Raw genomic sequence first — 21,539 nt, forward strand, 5'->3', positions numbered from 1 at the left:
TGGTATGAATTGCACCGGAGTCTTTTGGTCCATTTCAGGTCTGAATTCAGCCAAAAATTGGGCTGAAATGGTGAATGGAGACGCTGCGTTTTCCTGTGTGAGAACCCAGCCTTAAACTAAAGTTGGCGATGAGTTCCATTGTTTGTTAAGAGGTTGTACAATCTATGTAGCAACCGGTGGATTTCCCAATCAAATAGCTGCTTTTATGCTTTTCACTGATGTCTCCTTTCATAGAGCAGCCTCTCTTCACTTCCTTCCAATGGCCTACTATTAAGTGATGAGACTTTATTCATGCATGCTAGTATGAATTACATTGAGCACATAATTAAATGTTGTTTCTGCTTACAAAATCCATTCGGATTATTGTGATTGTTTCATTTGTGCCACATTTTCCCATCCAGTATTTCTGCTCCCATTTGAATGAAATAAGAAAGGTCTAATGTTTTCTTGTGGAAGATGTATGGCTGCGTGAAGTCCTCACTGTCATTTGCAGTCAGCTGGGGGCGGTATCCATGGTTGTGAAGCAGTCACATTATCCCCATGATACATGAGTCTCCTCTGTATTTTTCATTCTTTATTAAAATATACCCATCACCCAGTGTGTTGTCTGACAGCAGAGGCAGCCTCCAGTATGACTTCAAGGCTCGGCGGATTGATAGCCTCTCAATGCCGACTTTCTGTGCTGAATATCTAATATGGCTTTCAATTAGATTTTTGCTTAAAGTGGTTCTCCAAACAGCTCGATATCAGTGTACTGTCCTGTGTTTATAGGGAAATGTATAATAAAATGCCTTGATTTGTTTTCTCTGCTTCAAATACCAATTATTTCTTGCCTGGGTCCTTGAGCAAAAGTGCTAGATCAGTTTGCAGTTCTTCTCAGCTGTCGCATTCCTTATTCTCCTATACTACATGTGCCAGGGCTTCCTCTTCTGGTGCACGGGAATGTACATCCTATTAACACGCATTATACCATAGCAACATGCTGAATTATAAAGTAAACACACAATATAAGTTGTGGGAAAGCTTTAGGTTGCGGCCCCTTTTTTGGGTTTAAAAGTATAAACCTTCATACCTGCACTAGGTCTTTTTCACCTGCATAAGATGTGCATTGATCATGTAGTTTCACAGTGTCATTTGTTGCCTTGTTGTGTAGAGAAAATCTTCATATTCCTTTGCCAGAAGTTTCCTTTTATGTTAAAACATGATGCATGCGGCATGATACTGCTCAGGTTAATGTATGAGCTTTGTCTGTAGTCTACTCTAAAGACCTGACATTTCCTGTGAAGAAACTGCACATCCCGCAATCCCTGGGTCTCTCAGTCTAGTACTCTGCAGGAGATAGCTGAAGAGTAATTCGATCTGTAACAGACACAAACAGGCAAAGCAACTAATGCTTTCCTGCCAAACCCTTTAATAAAAGGTTCTGAACACCCAGGAGGGTAAAGGATCGACGGTCACGTGACCACCATGATTGGCTGTCAGAGTGGTCACATGTCTGGGAGTATTGTGTACGCAGCCTATTGCATTAGGGTGTGTATATCGGCAGAGCGGTGGACAGTGTCAGTAAAGAAAAAAAATTGGTGTAAGTAGTTTTTTTTTTTTTTTTTTATTATTATTTAAAGAAAAAAAAAAAAAAAAAAAAAATATATATATATATATATATATATATATATATATATATATATATATATATTTAGTTATTCTTTAAAATATGTTTTTACATAATTTTTTTTTCTAGGAGCCCCGTTATGGGGCGTTGATAAAATATCAAGGGTCTAAACAGGCCCTGATGTCTCACTTTTGAGACAGAGAAAGAAACCGAGGACAGAGCTTCCCTGGCCCCTTTTTCTGTAGCCTGCAGTAAACATAGTTAGTTTACTATGCTTCAGTTAAAAATGAAGACAGGAGCAATCGGCACATATCACTCACTGTGTTCATTCAGAAAAGGCAGGGGAGCCGGTTAATTAAATATTTACCAGCCCCCTCACCACTCCTGAGAGGATAGGAGGGAAGCTGGCAGCACTACAGGGGGAGGCAGAAAGCTGGGGCAATCAACGCCACATGGGATGATTCGGGTGTGCCCAGGCACACCCAGCAAACCCTGTGCACATGCTTATGTCTGGGAGCTGCTCTCAGCACAGAAACCTCAGCCGCCCAGTGTTGCATATGTATTGTGTGGAGCCTTTAAAACCCACCCTTTGCCCTCACGCATATGTGTTACACGGGGGGGCAACAGGTTAAAGTGTTTATAAAGCCTAAACTTTTTTACCCTAATTCCTTGTACTAAGGTAAAACCTGTTTAGGCATTAGTATCCATTGCAATTCTCTTGTATTTGAGATAATGTTCTAATACTTGACGGGAGAGTATGCCTTGTTGCATTGTGAGTCTTGTTTGTGTTGTGTCAGAAATCCAATAAAGATAAAGCAGAACTAAAGTGTAAGATGAGAAAAATGCTCACCGTCTTCTTTAACCCCTTCCTGCATACATCCCTTTTTAAATGTCCTGAATGCCTGCGGCATGGGAAACATCGGCGATCATGTAACTACTGTCAGTCTTCACATGATTGGGAGCTGTTCCAAAAGGACCAAGACCTGTCCTTGACAGCTCGACCTCTGTGCTGGCAGATCGCAGTGCGCGCACTGTCCGCAAAGAAACATTGGCCATCTAGTGGTGCATTTGTGCGGTGTGTGGGCGTTCAAGGCCATCCTTTTGTCGCCACACTTCTGTGTTCTGCAGGCGGCATAGTCCCGGGAATGAACAAACTCATGCGCAGAAGTGATGTCATTTCACGCCTGCCACTCAAGATGAATGAAGACCAGCAGCCGGAAGAAGCCAAAGGCGTAGGCGATGCAGGCGTTGGACTATAGAAGCAGAGGTAAGTATTGCAGACTTTAATTCCGCTTTTAATTCCTTAAAAAATATTCAATATATGCACAGAGTTTGCATGTACTCCCTGTGCTTGCGTTTGGTTTCCTCCTATACTCCAAAGAAATGCTTTGGTAGGATAATTAGCTTCTAACCATACTGACTGTGTATGCACATGAGGTAGGACCTTAGATCAGGGGTCGACAATATCCGGGCGCCAGGTCGCAATTGCGACAAGAAATTGTGACCTGGCGCCCGCGCCCACCGGTAATTGAGGCCGCGGCTTTGCAGCCTACAAGGCCGTGAAGCCGCGGCTGGCCCGCCGCGATCGCGAGGTGGGGGAGCACGGAGGCACAGGATCCTGTGTCTCCGTGCGCCCCCACGTCCCACGCGGCGGGCCTGTGACGAACGGTAATTGAGGCCGCGGCCTTGTGAAGTCCCAAGCTCTTACTTCTGTAAGCAGGCGCCATCTGGTGGTGGCCATTGGCATTACAAGTTAAACAGCAATTCTAATGTCATTTTTCACTATTTTCACTGCCATCGTCTTCCCTCTAATTAGAACCCCCAAACATTATATATATTTTTTTATCCTAACACCCTAGAGAATAAAATGGCGATTGTTGCAATACTTTCTGTCACGCCGTATTTGCACAGCGGTCTTACAAGCGCACTTTTTTAGGAAAAAATTACACGTTTTTTAATAAAAAAAATAAGACAACAGTAAAGTTATCCAAATTTTTTTTTTTTCATATTGTAAAAGATAATGTTATGCCGAGTAAATTGATACCCAGCATGTCGCGCTTCAAAATTGCGTCCGCTCGTGGAATGCCGACAAACTTTTACCCTTTAAAATCTCCATGGGCGACGTTTAAAAAAATCTACAGGTTGCATGTTTTGAGTTAGAGGAGGTCTAGGGCTAGAATTATTGCTCTTACTCTACCAATCGCGGTGATACCCCACATGTGTGGTTTGAACACCGTTTACATATGCGGGCGCTATTCGCGTATGTGTTCGCTTCTGCGCGCAAGCTCGTCGGGACGGGTGTGTTTTCTGGCTCCTAACTTTTTTAGCTGGCTCCTAGATTCCAAGCAAATTTGTCAAACCCTGCCTTAGATTGTATGCTTTTTAGGGCAGGGACTAATGTGAATGTACAGTGTGTGAATTGTCAGTTCTATATAAATGTCTGTAATAAATATGTAGCATTTTACAGAGCTTGTCTGCATGTGCTTCCATTCATGCTGTAGGATTTAAACATAAGTTACCATTCATAGTTGGATAGGCACACGTGTCTTGGCTCCGGGGGTTCCATGTTCTAGATGAGAGTATAACACAGGACACCACAGCTAACAGCAGTAGAACAGCCTGATCACAGAAGCAGACGGTAAAACACATCTGTATGTGAAGATGCTCTGCGCTCCTGTGCATATTTCACAGAGGAATTGCAGGCATTGCTATAATTAGGAGCTCTGTGCAGCAACCACAGCAGGAGCCACTCTTCTACACACGGGTCAGTTTATGTCATTATTACCAATCTGTAGCGACAATAATATGGGAGCCGTCATTCTCCATACATAGTTACAGAGATTTTGTTGCCAGATTATTCAGTTCAATAAAAAAATCTTACAGTGAGCTTTTATGTGCATTTAGTGTATTTACCTGTGTAGTCCTCCTTGTGTGGACATCCAAGACCTGAGATTGCTGCTGGGCACCAAACATCTTGGCTGTGATGTCAGCAGAACTGGCAAACTCAATTAGTATTCCCCTTCACATCTCCCCCCCCCAGTGGCTACATTAAGGGTTATGTAGGGAGTTGAGAGGATGGGCAAAGAAGCTAGGCCAGCACAGACAATAAGTACACTCCCTTAAGGGCTCTTTCACACGGGCGGACCGTATGTCCGCTTTTTTATCCATCCGTGTACGGATGAAAAAGGGGCATATTTTGGTCTCTATGAGATTGTGGGTGTCACCAGATCTCGCCCGGGTGCCGCAATCCTCCGATTCTGCAGACGGAGGAAAACCCTATTATTTTCCATCCGTCATCGGATCGGGTGAACACGGACAGACGGTCCGTGTTCATCCGATCCCCCCTCCCCCCATAGAGGAGAGCGGAGAAAAGACAGGGCGGTCCCTGCACAGTGTGCGGGGACCGCCCTGTCATCCGATCCGGCTAACCAGCAGGGATCAACGGAGCTGATCTGCCCCGTGTGAAAGAGCCCTAAGAAGAGAGGGCTAAAAAGTGGAAGAAGTAAAGAGCAATTCTAGCACATTTTTCTATAGTTATTTTTTATGGTACATGGTGCCTTGGCAAAGCACTTTTATTTTAATGGGGTTTCCATTTACTTTGAAGTGTAATGTTTTTTTTATTAATTGCAATGCCAAAATGACTACACTACACGTGTGCTGGTGTGACATCACTTCGGCCCTGTCAATGGAAACGGCCAGGATTATTATTTGGAAGTCCATCCCAGTTGACGCCTTCTGAGGGGAAACGTGTCGGTCAGGAGACAGCGGTGTGACGTCAGAGGGCACGGACCATGCTGATATGATATTCTCTGCTTATTTACAAGCGATTTTACTCTAAGTGCAAGACATTTTACATTAAACATTTGGTTTTATTGGTAATGGACTATGAGTCCCCTCTATTACTTTTTAACTCCAAACAATCCGTGAGTCAGGAGCCTGAGTTCACCTCAAGTCCCAGAAAGTGTCCTGCAAGGAGCTGTGGGTTTCCAACCGAGAGATCCAATTTGCGCATAAGATCCCTTGGGATCTATGGGTCTTGTACTTGGCCATCCTTCTTTTAAGGGCACGGTGGTGATGCACTAGCACTTTTAAGCATAACTACACTAAGGCACTATTTATTCAAGGAGATGGATGGGTACCTATAGTTGGCTACACTATCTTTTCCTATAAACTTTTGGAACGTGAACTCTTTAGGTTTATTGAAGTTATTGCTTTAACAATATTGCCAGATCCTAGTATTCAAGGAATACATTGGTGCTGCAGTCTCAGTACCATTGTGGCCGAGCCCAACCCTCAGGAATTTAATATGCGCATACCACCAGGCTGAAAATGTCAGCAGGAGCTCCAGGAGGATCACAGCACTGGAGAACAGATGAGTATAGTTCGACTTTAAATCGAAATTCTACTCTTGCAGTCAAATGTGAGAAAACGCCACTATATGCCCATATATACAGTATATGGAATCTGAAGCTGGCTATACTTTAGTAGAATTTCATAAATTTCCCCCAAATTTTTTTATTTTTTAATGTTCATTCAATTTTCTTCTCAATCGTGGGATCAAATCAATGTTTTTTCAACTACAATGATGAGAAAATTGGAAGGAGCGAGATGGAAAATGTTTCTTAAACACATTTCTAACAGAATGTGATTTTTTTTTTTTTGTTCAAGAAATTACATTGATTTCAAAATGTAATTCTAAAAGCAAAAAAAAATTTCAAGTACGTTATGACATTCATTTAGTCATCCAATGTACATAGAAATCTTTTACAAATATTCATACAAAAATCTACTAGTGTATTGCCAGCTTGATCCTGTCCCAGGAGAAAGACTACTGTCGCGTACCTGACTGTGGAGCCCGAACTGATGAGGGTGGCCTCTTGCGCAATTCCCATTCAAGCACCCATGTTGGTGGAGACAGGGATTGCTAGGATAGGGAAAGGGCGCAGGTGCCAGGAAGCTGTAGTAGTGAGGTGTAGTTGCAAAGCACAGGAGTCCTTCCAGTGGTGGTATGGATTCTGGTCACAAACCTTGTTCTGTGGCAGCCAGGCAGAGAGGTGCAAGATCAGGTTCAAGGTCGGAAACAGGAAGAAGTCGGTAACATGCTGCTGGTGGTGTACCAAATCAGGAAGCAAAGACATAATCATAAATCCAAGTTGGATTAGAATCGGCAACACAGGAACCAGAGCTGAAGACAATCCAGCACTGAGGCCAGGCAGACTCCAATAGGCTGCTGGGTGCAAGGCTCTGTGAATGCATGTGTACGCGCACATGCCCACATATATGCGCCAACATGCATTCTAGTCCTTGCTCATTTTGGGTCTCTATGCTCATGACTCTGCACATGTGCATAGGAATGAGCACCTGCTGCATGAGATCCCTGATGGCTACAGACAGAATGAGCTTCCTCTCATTGACATACAATGAAGAAACTCAGCTTCTAAAGCTGCCCACAGATGGTTTGAATCTCTGCCGGTTCAGCAGGGACCGCACGATATTCGAGCCATCTATGGCAAGCTGAATGTACCCAAGTCTATACATTTATTGACATAGGTACATCTAGCATTTTTGATTTTGGGCATGCAAATTTTGCCATCGGCTACAGCCACTAACAATCATTGTGTTTTTCTCCTAGCAATCAGTGCTGTCCTTATCTCGCTCCCTTTCCATTTAGATCGGAGGTTTCTCTCTAATATCAAGATAAAAGGTTATCTGTGGGATGGAGTAGTTGGTCTTTAATCGTTTATTGTCTAGAGATGAGTTCAGATAAAGATGTTTATAGGATACCATTTTATAAAAATGGGACAAAAAAATATTGTTTTCTAACGTTAAAACTCTTTGTATTACAGCGAGCAGCTCACACACAGTAATGTACTGCTAACTCTACATAGATGTTCAGACATAACTGTTCATAACTCAGTTTGTAGCCATGTTATTAAACACACTGTACTGACGTCAGTTCTTTAGGCAGCCTGAATTGTTCTGAACTGAACAAGCAGCTCAGTAACCAAAATCCCAGTCTGCCATAAAACAAGAAAAGTGCACCATCTATGACTTTGTTAAGATTCTAAATCTAGGCTTGGTTAACGCATGTGAGAACTGTGTTCTGTGTGTAGGCAGCCTATTTATTTCAATGTGCTGCCCTACCTGCAGAAACACACAGAACTCCCCAGATCACCCCCCCCCTTTTTTTTGGTATGCAGAAAACTGTACCATGTCTGCTGATGCATAGGGGTGCCATTGAGAGTAATGGCACCCTCATCCTTCTTGCTAAAGAGCAGCACATTTTGTTTGCGGGTCAGGGATGCAGCATTTCCTTAGCATTTCCAACCCGCACGAACCTAGCCTTAGGATGGCCAGTGTTCAAATCCAATATATAAATCATAATGAGATCTACCTGCACAGTGCAGACAAGGCTAATTATGGAAAACATAACTTCCACAGTCCACTCATAAACAAAGAGAACTATGTAGGATTTTTCAGTCTTGACTCTCAGAAAATAGTATCTAAAATAAAATATAATCTGCAATTTTTTGTGAATGGGGACATTTAAAAGGGGAAATAAACTTCTGAAGTATTGGGCAAATCACACTGGAACACAAGAGCAATGCTCAAAAAATGAGAGCACTTGTCCTGCAAAAAAATAATGTGAAAATGTATTGCAGACCCTTAGGGCTAGTTTACACTTGCTTCAAAACAAGCCTTCTGACAGGCTTTTTAAAGAGGAAGTAAACCCTGATGGGTTTTACTTCCTCTTTTGCTCACAGCAAAGCCTGCAAATGAAAAGCACAATGGGCTAGTATGCATCGCATACTAGCCCATTATGTGCCACTTACCTGCAAAAGAATCCAGCGATGTCCCCAGTCGCTTTAGTTGTGCTTCAAAGCCCCCATAGAAGTCTATGACAAAGTTCACTTGAAGCACCTGTGGCTTTTAAGGCTTTAATTCAGCTTTAGCTTCACTTTGTTTTGGAGAAGGAATGAGAGAGCCACACACACATGGGGCATCTGCCAAGCTTCAAAGGAGCATCACAGAAGCATCACCGATGCTTCACCAAAGCTTCATCGAAGCACCAAAACACATCATCAAAGCATGTTGACGCGGTAGGCGCTTTAATGTGTTTTGAAGCCAAAGCAAGTGTAAATGAGCCCCTAAAGTGGAATTCCAGGTTAACCACATTTCTCCCCCTTCTCATATTGAACTTCAGACAGACATAAAATATCTGTCTTTTTGTCAATAATCTGACTGTTAATGTATTCTTTCTAATTTTATATATCCCTGGATTGTACTTGAATGTGATGTTGTTATTGGGCCAGCCAAGTAGACACCAGTCTCAGAGGATATATATTAACCTTTTTTAGATGTTCCTCCTTTTTTTGTCCATTAGTTATGTTTTTGAGCTTTGTATAGTATTGTCCTCTCCACGGTTCCTTCGATAAGATATTATCTTAGGTTTCCGTTGTTGGATATTTTTCTGTAATAGTTTGGGACCATATGCTGTAACTACATTGGTTTTCCCTGACTTTTGCCCTCAAGCAAGATGGCGGACGGGCGACCTTCAGAGACTGTTGTCTAGTTGATTCTCCGCCCACTCTACGTTTATATGCGGTGACGCAGAACGTCTCCTCATTCCCGTGACCACGTCTAGAGCAGACGAAACGTTGGGAGGCGACGTGCTGACGTCACCGCAATCTGAGGATCCGTTCTGACACGCCGGCCGGCTTTTCTCATACTCTGCTGTTATTTTTTATCCAATTGTAAGTGTTACTACCCTTTTTCTATTAAATATTTTTACGATATTACGCTATGTGAGTTTTCTTTCCTCCTCTCACATATCGGACCTGCCGCATCTCCCGTTCCACCATTGGCTGAGACGTTCCACTGCTGCCTACTGTGTATATCCCCTATGCTCTGACTGATCCTGATGGATCATAGGCTCTGGTAAGGGTCAGTGGGTGTACTGGTGGTGGTTTTTTCATGTTCACACTGTCTGTTGCCAGTCACTGGGGGATGCACTTATGTGTTCATCATACACGGATTTACACTATATGAGTTTTTTTCTTTTCTGGTTGCTTCATTGATCGATTGGTGACCCCTGGAGGGACTGTATATACAGACAAGGTCTACTTCAGCATACCCAGTGATTTCAGCTTGACTAGGTCCGCTAGGATCTTTCTTTGTGGTAAGGGTCAGCAAGTCGTATTTTCTATATTGGAGCCAGACTTCACTCTTCTGATTCACATTGGGGTGTCACGCTCCAAACCTGATTTTCACTTGGACTATTAATAATTGTCTTATTCTAGGCTTACCTATAGGTAGAAGCCCAAAAAGTGGGTTTACAACCACTTTAAAGCTCTCTGAATGCCAGTCAAGGCCCCTGTGACTAAATAAAATGGTTAGCTTACAGTCCTGTTTACACCTTGCTTGTACCCCATGTCGCTTTAGTTGTGCTTCAAAGCATCTTCAAAGCCCCCATAGAAGTCTATGACAAAGTTCACTTGAAGCACCTGTGGCTTTTAAGGCTTTAATTCAGCTTTAGCTTCACTTTGTTTTGGAGAAGGAATGAGAGAGCCACACACACATGGGGCATCTGCCAAGCTTCAAAGGAGCATCACAGAAGCATCACCGATGCTTCACCAAAGCTTCATCGAAGCACCAAAACACATCATCAAAGCATGTTGACGCGGTAGGCGCTTTAATGTGTTTTGAAGCCAAAGCAAGTGTAAATGAGCCCCTAAAGTGGAATTCCAGGTTAACCACATTTCTCCCCCTTCTCATATTGAACTTCAGACAGACATAAAATGCACAATATTGCAGCTATAGGCGCTATAACTTTTGCGCAAAGCAGTCGCTTATTGCGATTTTTTTTTTTTTTTTTACAAAAATACGTCAAAATACGTATCGGCCTTAACTGAGAACATTATTTTTTTTTTTTTTTTTTTTTTTTTAATTGGGATATTTATTATAGCAACAAGTAAAAAATATAAATATTTTTTTTAAATTGTCGCTCTATTTTTGTTTATAGCGCAAAAAATAAAAACCGCAGAGGTGATCAAATACCACCAAAATAAAGCTCTATTTGTGGGGAAAAAAGGACGTCAATTTTGTTTGGGAGCCACGTCGCACGGCTGCGCAAATGTCAGTTAAAGCGACGCAGTGCCGGAAGCTGAAATTTCGCCTGGGCACGAAGGGGGTTTATGTGCCCAGTAAGCAAGTGGTTAAAATGTATTTTTTTTAAATGTAGGATTCTGAATGGTTTGACTTTTTTTACTTGTTATGTATTCCTCTTTAAGATCATGTGAACATTGTGTAAAGCAGTGCATAGACATCGGCTTTAATCACTAACATAAGGAAGACCTATTTTGCCAGTGCTCTGTTTGTCTCCTATACAATTGTGACATAAATTCTATCTCTTACATGAAGTACTTAACACAGTTATACAACTGCATGTTTTATTCATGTACAAAGGCAGCCTGCTTAAATTGCAAATGTAATTGCGCTATTTTATTTCTTGCATTGTGGATGGGGAATCAAACTAGCTGTGGCAGAAATTTGTCTCCTCTGAAAATGTACATCTATATTCAATTTATTTTCTTTAACTATGGAGTCCTAATTATAACTAATATCTTGCATCACTGGATATTGTCGCCTTCCAGTAAGTGTATTTTCCTCAGATGCTATCAGGTTTCTCTCCCTGTATTTTCTTACCAGATAATCAAACAATGATTGTATTAATTGATATAGCAGGATCTTGCTTAGTGTAGCAGTTTATTGAGCTGTCCGGGTTAGCCAGTTTTAGAGCTGATATGCACAGTTTTGGGAAAAGACGCAGTTGGCACTGGTTACTGTCACGTCCCAAAATTTCCTGGCACCTGGTATGTGAGAATATTGGGCTGTACGACACAAAGCACAAATGTACTATGCTAACACACACAGTCCATCTACTGTATATAATTAATCCGCTCGGCTCAGGCCTCCCGTGGGTGGTAGCTCATATGCATGTGGTATTCGTGTTCACTGCACCTTGTGAAATTACTCTCTTGTATGTTTGTAGAGTATCTGAGGGAAAAAATCTGCATACAATAAATGCTTGGAACAAGTTTTGAAAGTCTTAATCTTCGATTATGTAGCAGTTTATGTGTATATATGCAAGTTATTTATTTTATTTGTTACAGGTACTTATATGGTGCCGTCAATTTACAGAGCACTTTACATATATATATTGTACATTTACAGCAGTCCCTACCCTCAACGAGCTTACAGTCTAAGGTCCCTACAGTTAGGCTCCATTCACATCTATGCGATAGCGGCGTACGCGGCGTATTTTGCCGCAAGTGTGTATCTTTTTTTTTTTTTTTTTTTTTTTTTTTTTAGATTCTTCCCATTGCTGTCAATGGGCGAACGCCAATGTCGCCTGAAAAAAAGGGTCCGGGACTTTTTTTCAGGCGACAGGCGTTCGGCATCTATGAGATGTGAACCATCTCCATAGACAGCAATGGGAATTCTCCCCTCGTCAGGCGTTTTGTCGCATAGATGTGAATGGAGCCTTAAACAATACAGACTACACTACACGCTAAAAAAAATTGTCAGCTCCAGTTGGAGACGCTGTACTGACCTTGCAAGGTTAGTCCAGCAATCTCCCTCGCTGAGCTGCTTTGTTCTGACAGAACACTCTGATCAGCGCTCTCTGCTATTGGCTGAGAACATCGATTGGCTGCTGGTTTTCCAGCATGCACATCCGACACAAGCCAGCTTCTGACGGACAGACCGACATACACATGGGCAGAATGTCGGATGTCTTCTTTTCTTGAACCCGGCAAATGTCTCCTGACGTTCTGCCCGTATGTACGGGGCTCAACTCACTTTCATACATACACATACTAGGGCCAAATTAGGCAGGAACCTATTTAAGTGGCATTATAAAGGCAAAAAAGTGTGGTTTTTACCTTTTGACCAATCCCCCTATAGCAAAATGACGGCCGGGTGGTGGTTCAGTTATCCTGACTGGATGTCATATGACTTCTTTCAGGATAACTACCAGCACACAGCGTGGTGATCGGTGGTGCGGTGTGTCAGTCTGACACACCGATACAATGATCTTGGTAAAGAGCCTTTGACTGAGGCTCTTTAACACGTGATCAGTCGTGTCCCATCACGGCTGATCACAGTGTAAACAGAAAAAGCCATGTATCTGCTTTTCCTCACTCGCATTTGACAGACGCGAGTAGAGGATAGCCAATCGGCCGTCGTATTTTACGTTGTTTGCGTAAGCGTACGTGAAAGCAATGCGTATTTGCGACATGATTCTGAGCATGCGTTGTGCTAACGGCCCTCATTTACATGGGGTCACGGTTAATTTAAATGAAGCCCGCCCACTACATGCCTACTTTGAATTAGGCGGGGGGTTACGCCGGGCCATTTGCGCTACACCAACGTAACTTAGGGAGCAAGTGCTTTGTGAATACAGTACTTGCCTCACTATGTTACGTCGGCGTAGTGCAAATGGCATGCGCTACGCCGGCATAAAGATACGACGCGAAACGGGAATCTGGCTACTTGTATTTATTTTAAAAAAAAAATTGAATGGTGGACATTCTAATTTGACCAGCACCCAAAAGACCTCCGCTATCACTGTATGTAGTGCGGACTACTACAGTTCTATTCAGCATACCCAACGGTCCAGATATCAGATATAAATACTTGCATCAAGCCAAGCTGGACAAATATATGTTTGCAAAAAAAATAAAAAATCATTCCTGGCATTGTGCCGTAGGGCTTGGCCATAGCGGAACTATATGCTGACCATTAAATTCAAGCAATGAGAAAAATGAAAACATTATTTGTGACAGCTGGGTCATGAAGAGGTTAAAACAAATCCTTTTGATGATTTGAAGCATTCATTATCGCGTATCTTGAAAATCCTGATTGAAATTGATTAGCAATCATTCCCTTTGCTCCATACAAAAGTTAGCACACCCTTCACTGCTCTACTTCGCTGCAGCCATTTGATTTGAAGATTGTGGTGTGTTCTAGCGGTGCACAATGTCAGCAAATATTGGCAGATCTCTTGTCTGTCATATACGAAATTATTTGTTTTTATTATCACCATTGTTTTTAACAAAGGGATTGGAACATCTGCTGCTTCTTCCACTTTATCGTTGCTTTCATCTCTCCAACATGCTTTACCCTTATGCTTGGTGATTTCAGCGTACTGTAACACTACACGCTTTGTATTACATTCAGGATAGGTTTACGGAATTAACTAAATATTTTGTGAACCATAAAAATTCATTGAGATTTCCAGTTTTTTTTCCAGTTATTTTGTGTTGCATGTTTTAAGATTATATATATATATATATATATATATATATAAAAAAAATAATATAATTTTTTTTTTTAAAGCACTATGAACAAGTGTTGTTTTCATAAATGTTGCCATTTCCTCAAAGCCTAGTTTCTTCAGCATATGGTAGAGTGGCTGCTCCTTTTTAAGTGCCAGAGCCCAAATGTATCCAGGCTGGTCTCAGCTGGCTGGGGACTGTCGATAAGGACCTTTCCCCTGGTGCATGTAGCTCAAAACATAATTTGTCAACTAAAAGATTCCTTTGGTTACTCACACTTTCTTTAATCGCACTTGATGAAATCCTAAGGCACTGGTGATGTAGCCCTGGCCTCTCGGATGCCCCCTTGGGAAGGCCATGTCTCCAGTGCCTTCCATGGAGATCTCATCTGTAAACGCCTAGATCTCAGGGGAGGGGGAAGGTATTTTTTTTTTTTCTTCATCAAATTGAACAACGGTAGTTGGAGTTAGCCCATCGTAAAGTGATAAAAACATTTCAGTTCTGTCACACTCTGGACCTTGGGGTAACTAAACCCATTAGGAGTACATGGCCTGTAAAAAAAAACAAAAACAGGGCTAATTCTGATATTGTAAAAGCCAATTAGGCCTAATCTGTTCTGACAGCTTTCCTTCTTGACCTGAAAGATACCCTTTCTCCAATTCACAATTTTAAAATCTACTCATAATTCATAGGATCAGACATGACCAATCTACAGTACTGTCGATTTTATATATTTGAATGTGGAAGAAAATGCTGAACGGCGCAAGATCACACATGACTAGGCTATCGTATACAGAAGGCGGACTAGATGTCTTCAGCCTCCTGAGTGACCTGCCTGCCTAAGGCCCCTTTCACACTGAGGAGTTTTCCAGGCGGTTTAGCGCTAAAAATAGCACATAAATAGCACCTGAAAAACTCCTGCCCCAGCATTTTCAATGTGAAAGCCCGGGGGCTTTCACACTGAGGCGATGCGCTGGCGGGAGAGAAAAAAAAATCTCCTGCAAGCAGCATCTTTGGAGCGGCCGGTGAGAGGAGCAGTGTGTATACCGCTCCTTCACTGCTCCTTCCTATTGAAAACAATGGGACACCGCGGTAATACGCCTCTACAGAGGCGCATTGCGGGCGGTATTAACCCTTTTTCGGCTGCTAGCGGAGGTTAATACCACACCGCTTCCGCTATACCGCCACCTCACATCCTGCTCCCAGTGTGAAAGAGGCCTAAGTGATATACTGACTATCTCTAAATTGGCCATCACGTACTGCACAAAAATGTGAGTTACTAGTTTGTGACATGGGGTATACTTGAAATATTAATACATTAAGAAAACTATATCCGAAGAAGGAGCAGCCGAATGAGCGTAAAATTGTGCCATCCTATAGGCCACTATTCAAACCTTCGCATTGATCAGAACGTTTCTGTCAACGCCTTCCTCAGGGACCAGAAAGGGAGACTGTATTGGTAGTCTGGAGCTCTCTTTTACCATGGATACAGCACGGTCTTCACCTAAGCCACCTCTTCAGCCGTCTGGGTCCAGGCACCGACATGTTTACATTGGGATGGCAGCTTTGATTACATGTGGCTTAACGGCCTCTGCACATGCGTGAGCCATATTGTGCTTTGTAAATGGTCCCACAGCTTTCTGGGACCTATGAGGTGTTCTATAAGGCTACAGGGTAGGATGGGGGCTGAACTTCTGCTCGGATTGCCACAGCAATCTGACCAGAAATGGGAGCGGGTACCTGTCAAAACCTGGTACCCGCTCCCCCCAAAACAACATTTAAAGCAGGTGAGGAGGCAGACAAGCGAAGCTTCCCCATTTTGGGCGAAGTTCCACTTTAAGTATTTTCATTCTTCAAATATTTTTATTTTCTGTTGCATTATGGTCTCTTTTTTTTTGTAATGCCTCTTTTCTGTAAATTATTTTATGTGCACCATTTTACCTTTTCTATTATAACATTTTGAAAAGTGTTTAATATTGTCTCTAATGCAGAACTGAAAGGATCACTGTCTCTTTTGAGTGCTAATTCTGCTAAATCTCTGGATATTCCTGTCTGTGGTGACAGTGAATATTACAGATCTTTTTATTAAAAGTCATCATTGTTACTGTTAAAAAATGAACTGCATAGTTGGTCAAACCCAGCGACGATCGCTCTGTCTGCTGGAACTTGGATTGTGGTCCTGTGTACTGAAAAATCTTTGTGTAGGTTGAGGGTGTCATTGTCGCGTATCGGTGACAGAGCGGTGTGAGTTTGACTAGCCATTTGTCACGTGTTGAAGTTGGCCAGGGTCTGATACCATTTCTGTCACATCAGCAGTACAGCCATGCATGATGGATCTACACCTGGGATGCGCTTAAATTGTGCAGCCGCCTACCTTTTCATCGATTTTTAACAGGCTGTGCAAGTGGCTGCACGGAACAAGGCCTTTTGTGCAGGTAAACTGAACACCCTGTGAATGTTCCTCTGGGGTAAAGATGGAGAAAGGTTGGTGTACATATCTAAATATTAACTTTTATTTTGCTTTGTCCAAATGTAACAATGTATTGGCCTATCCATCTATTTTGCTGTATCTTTGTTTCATTAAAGGGCATGAAAAGCTTGCAGGTCCTGGGAGAACTTCATCCTGGCATCAAAATGTATATCGTCATCCTGGAGAACCTTAACGACAAGTCTCATAGCAATGTATTCGAGCACAAGACATCCATAAATAGCATCAGGCTGCATGTAATGATACTGTATGTATCTGTGAATGGTTTCATGCCGCTGAGTCTGCTGGGAATGCCAGCAGAGCTTGAGAATGATTCTGTACACCTCTCACGGGATGGAAGTGTCATTTCTTTACTACAAAATAGTGCTGATATAAAATAACATTATTTTGTTTTGTTACATAGATTTCAACAGACAATAGAACAAACGCAGATTATGATATTTATTTATGAGCTAGCATAGGCCAAATAACTACTCTAGGGCTCCCAAGCAGCTATTGTAAGCCAACTGTGCCTAAAAGTGATGATATAGGTGGAGTGTAGTAGAATGAGACCATGCCCCCCCCCCCCTCTAGCTTCTAATGCATGTGGAGAACTCCTCTGGTGATCTCTTCCTATCATAATTTCCGACAGTATTACGGCCAACAGTGGAGTGTCGGGTATACCAAGGTCTTCTTTGCATCATTGCATATATGGGATTAAAAAAAATTCTGGACTGCCGCACTCTGTTAAACGACGTCTTTATTGGATAAAATCAAATCAAAACATAATCCAAAATAGTGTAGTCAAAATCGAAGAAGTCCACGTTTTCATTTTGACTACACTATTTTGGATTTTGTTTTGATTTGATTTTATCCAATAAAGACGTTGTTTTACAGAGTGCGGCAGTCCAGGATTTTTTCTAATCCTATGCACCTGTGCAGAGCCAGCACCTGTCGGTCTCGGTAGGGTGGAAGCAATCCGAGGGATCAGTAGCTTTTAGAGCGGTATTATTCCTTCATAGTTGCATATAGTTAGGCTGAAAAAGGTCCATGGAGTTCCACTAGTATAACATTATTTTTTTTAAATAAAATGAAAAGATTTATATGCAGAACCCTATACCCATAGTTGATCCAGAGGACAGCAAAAAACCTTATAAAGCATGGTCCCATTTGTTCCAATGGGGTAAAAACAAATTCTTACTGATCTGATGAAGGCAATCCGATACTCCCTGGATCAACAGTCTTGTGTTTTTTCATAAAATGATGTTATCCTGTTGCATTCCTAAATGCACACAATGTATCAATTTTTTAACAGTCTACTGAGTCGGCTAGAACTAGCTTCTGAGGGATGCTAGTCCACATTTTTACAGCTCAAACTGTGAAGAAGCCTTTCCATATGCGAAGGTTAAACCTCTTTTCCTCCAGATGCAAAGAGTGCCCCCATTTCCTTTGCAATGACTTTAAAGTGAATAACTTTTGCACCAAGTCCACTATATGGACTGTTTTTGTGTTTTATATATGCTGATCATACCCCCCTTTTTAAACACCTCTTCTCAGGTGAGACTAAATTCAGTTTAGTATATCTTTCTTCATGGCAGAAGTCCTCCATGTCTCTTGTCAGTTTATTTGCCCTTTACTGTACTACCAGAATGATAGACGTCTTTTCTCTGTCTTTACTAAATGTTCACACCCCTTAGTTGGACTGCTTTGGGAACCTCCCAAAGATCCTGATTCTACTAATCCAGGTGTACTTCTAGTGTAGTAAGCCTTGTAGTAAAATTGGTGAGAAGATCATGTTTATCACACTGTGGAACACCATTACTTCTATACCCTGTACAGAGTGAAGTCAATGTAAAACAGGTCAACTGCTTGCCATAGGAAACCACATCTAAATTGCTGTGCTTTAATAAACTGTAATATCGGGATTGATAAAGTTACAACAGTGCCCTTAAAAGTACCATCTACTAGATCAGTGGTTTCCAAACACCAACCATGGGGCGCTATTCCTCCTGCTGGCACCAACCATGGGGCGCTTTTCCTCATGCTGGCACTGGTGAGGCACAGGCAGGCTGCAAAAGATGGGCACTGGTAAAGCTGCTGGGCACAAACAGGCTACAAATGATTGGCATTGGTGAGGCATAGGCAGGCTGCATTGATCTCCTGCTCCATGTCTGCAGTCTCTGACCATCTCCTGCACCATGTCTGCAGTCTCTGACCATCTCCTGCACCATGTCTGCAGTCTCTGACCATCTCTTGCACCATGTCTGCAGTCTCTGACCATCTCTTGCACCATGTCTGCAGTCTCTGACCATCTCTTGCACCATGTCTGCAGTCTGACCATCTCTTGCACCATGTCTGCAGTCTCTGACCATCTCTTGCACCATGTCTGCAGTCTCTGACCATCTCTTGCACCATGTCTGCAGTCTCTGACCATCTCTTGCACCATGTCTGCAGTCTCTGACCATCTCTTGCACCATGTCTGCAGTCTCTGACCATCTCTTGCACCATGTCTGCAGTCTCTGACCATCTCTTGCACCATGTCTGCAGTCTCTGACCATCTCTTGCACCATGTCTGCAGTCTCTGACCATCTCTTGCACCATGTCTGCAGTCTCTGACCATCTCTTGCACCATGTCTGCAGTCTCTGACCATCTCTTGCACCATATTTGCTAGAGGTGCACCGCATGGAAATTTTGCAATACTATTAGCAATGTGTTATATAAAAATGTCTTCATTTTATTTAAAATATATAAAAAAAAATCATTTTTTTAAAACAGTCATTTTTGGTATCAGTTTCGGTTTTCGGTCTAGTGTATTTATATGTCATTTTCTGTATCGGTACTTAAATTTCCATTCGGTGCACCCCTATTTATTTAATTGGCTTAGAGGCAGATCTCTTGTGAACAATGATGATCTAATAGGATATCCAAAGGTGCCTTGAGTTCTAAATAGAACCTGAAATTATTTTGGTATCTTTTGCATCGAAGATGACATCATCTAGCTAGCAACAGGTAATCCCATAATTGGAAAGAGACCTAATAAAGGTCAATGAGGGAATATCCTAGTGATCCGGTACCAGCTGACTCTTCCCATGCGTGCTTGACTCGTATTATACATTGTTGTAGCCGATGATCACATAGGCAGCTTCACCAAGTTGAAATCCAATTTTCTTTCTACTTTAGAAATCAGACTTTTGTTTAGTAAAGCTTCCCCAGTATTATAGGATTGCAGTTCACTCAGCGAAGTAGGTGTGCAGACCAAAGAAAATGGGTCATGTCCAGCTGAAGCTGTGAGGACTTCTCCATACAGTAATGGCTTAGAGAAGATTAAACCGAGTATTACAGTGAGGAGGATTACATTTCCTTAAGTGTATAAAACTGACAGCAAATTACTGCTATTTCGCGAGTAGCAGTTTTATTTCTTTGCATGAATGAATTGTTCCCATGATGCATTGCAAATCCCTCTTAATCTATCTGGCGTGGCATTATAATCATAAAATAAAATGTCTCCCCTAGTCTACAGTACATTTTATTGCACCCTAAGGCAGAGGCAGATAAATGAATGTAGCATTCAGGAGCCTCTTGGTAAAAATCTAGGAGCCAGCAGTCACTTTCAAGAGCCAGGTAACATATAGTTGTACTGAGAATAGAAAAACCCATAAGGTGTGATTTGTGATTTCTTACTCTAAGGCAGGGGTGTCCAAACTTTTTTTCAAAGAGGGCCAGATTTGATGAAGTGAACATGCGTGAGGGCGGACCATTTTGCCTGACATTCTTTGAACCATAAAAATTTGGTCTAAGTGTGTTCGTTCGCGCACTAATACACTGCCAAACAAGAATTCTCTTGCCATTGTGGCTGTGTGAGTAAAGAGATGAGCTTGTGCGTGTTATTTGGATATTCCATATTTATTGGCGTATAACGCGCACCTTCACTTTAAGAGCGAAGTTTCAGGATTTTTTTTTTTTAATAAAGAACTGTGAAGTAAAATAAGGGTCGGTGCCCATCTGCAGATCCACTATTGCCATGAATGCAGCACCCACCGTTGCCAGGAATGCACGCACCGTTGCCAGGAATGCACGCACCGTTGCCAGGAATGCACTCACCATTGCCAGGAATGCACCAACAAGTGCCAAAGATTATCTACAGAAGAATCTCCTGTTTAATAGAAAGTCCCGCCTCCTTTGATGGACAGAACAGTCGTCCAATGGCAGCGCCGGAGACGGGACTTCCTATTACAGAGGCCGACCGTAAACTGGAAATTCTCCTGTGTGTGTACGGCGCTCGTCTCGCCTCCTCCCTGTCCTCCAAGGCATATACATCTTTGTGGTCTCGGTGCTGGGAGATCGTCGGCGGCTACAAAAGATATACATGTCCAAACGACTAGGCGGGCTGTTCAAAACCGGAAAGCGGGCCGGACTTTGGACATGCCTGCTCTAAGGCATGTGGATGCTGTATCTAAATATAGTTGATTTCGAAGTCCCATAACAGCTTATTTGATAGTCGTGTATATTAAAGCGGAGTTCCACCCAAAAATTGAACTTCCGCTTATCCCACTCCTCACCCCCTTACATGCCACATTTGGCATGTAATTTTTTTGGGGGGGGAGTGGGGGCTTCAGGAGAAGGGGACTTCCTGTCCCACTTCCTCCTTCCGCCGAGGGGCTGCAAAGGCGATGAAGCTTAATCGCCTTTTGGCAGCCCCTCCCTGTAGGCGATCGCCTAGGACACGTGACAGGTCCTAGGCGATCGCCTGTCCAATCAAGCAGCGCCGGGCCGCACGCATGCGCAGTGGGTGCCCGGCCGTGAAGCCGAAAGCTGTCATGGCCGGTGAAATAAAGTCAGTATATCGGTATTATTATATTAATAATCGATATTCATATTGATGAGAAAAATTCCAAGAAAATCCGTTCCGTTCTTGTGTAAAAACTCCAAAATGTATTTAATGATAAAATAGTAAAATATCACATGAATATCATCAATTGTAGAATATAAAAATAGCATCAATAAGTTTCTTAATCTTGAAATGAAAGTTGCAAATATATATCTTTGTGTGTGTGTGGCTATGTCAGCCTTCTTCTAAGTGTCAGTGAGCGTGTTCTAGCATGTCAGCTCATTTCCAAGTGTGTG

General features: G+C 42.4%; 1 protein-coding gene across 1 annotated transcript in view; it reads left to right on the forward strand.

The window, feature by feature from the left end:
* The window catches only part of MB21D2 (Mab-21 domain containing 2), a 164,381-nt gene that overhangs the window by 14,771 nt on the left and 128,071 nt on the right, over positions 1 to 21,539 (forward strand). The window lies entirely within an intron of this gene.

Source organism: Rana temporaria, chromosome 4 (genome assembly GCF_905171775.1).
Source record: "Rana temporaria chromosome 4, aRanTem1.1, whole genome shotgun sequence".
NCBI classification, from domain to species: Eukaryota; Metazoa; Chordata; class Amphibia; order Anura; family Ranidae; genus Rana; species Rana temporaria.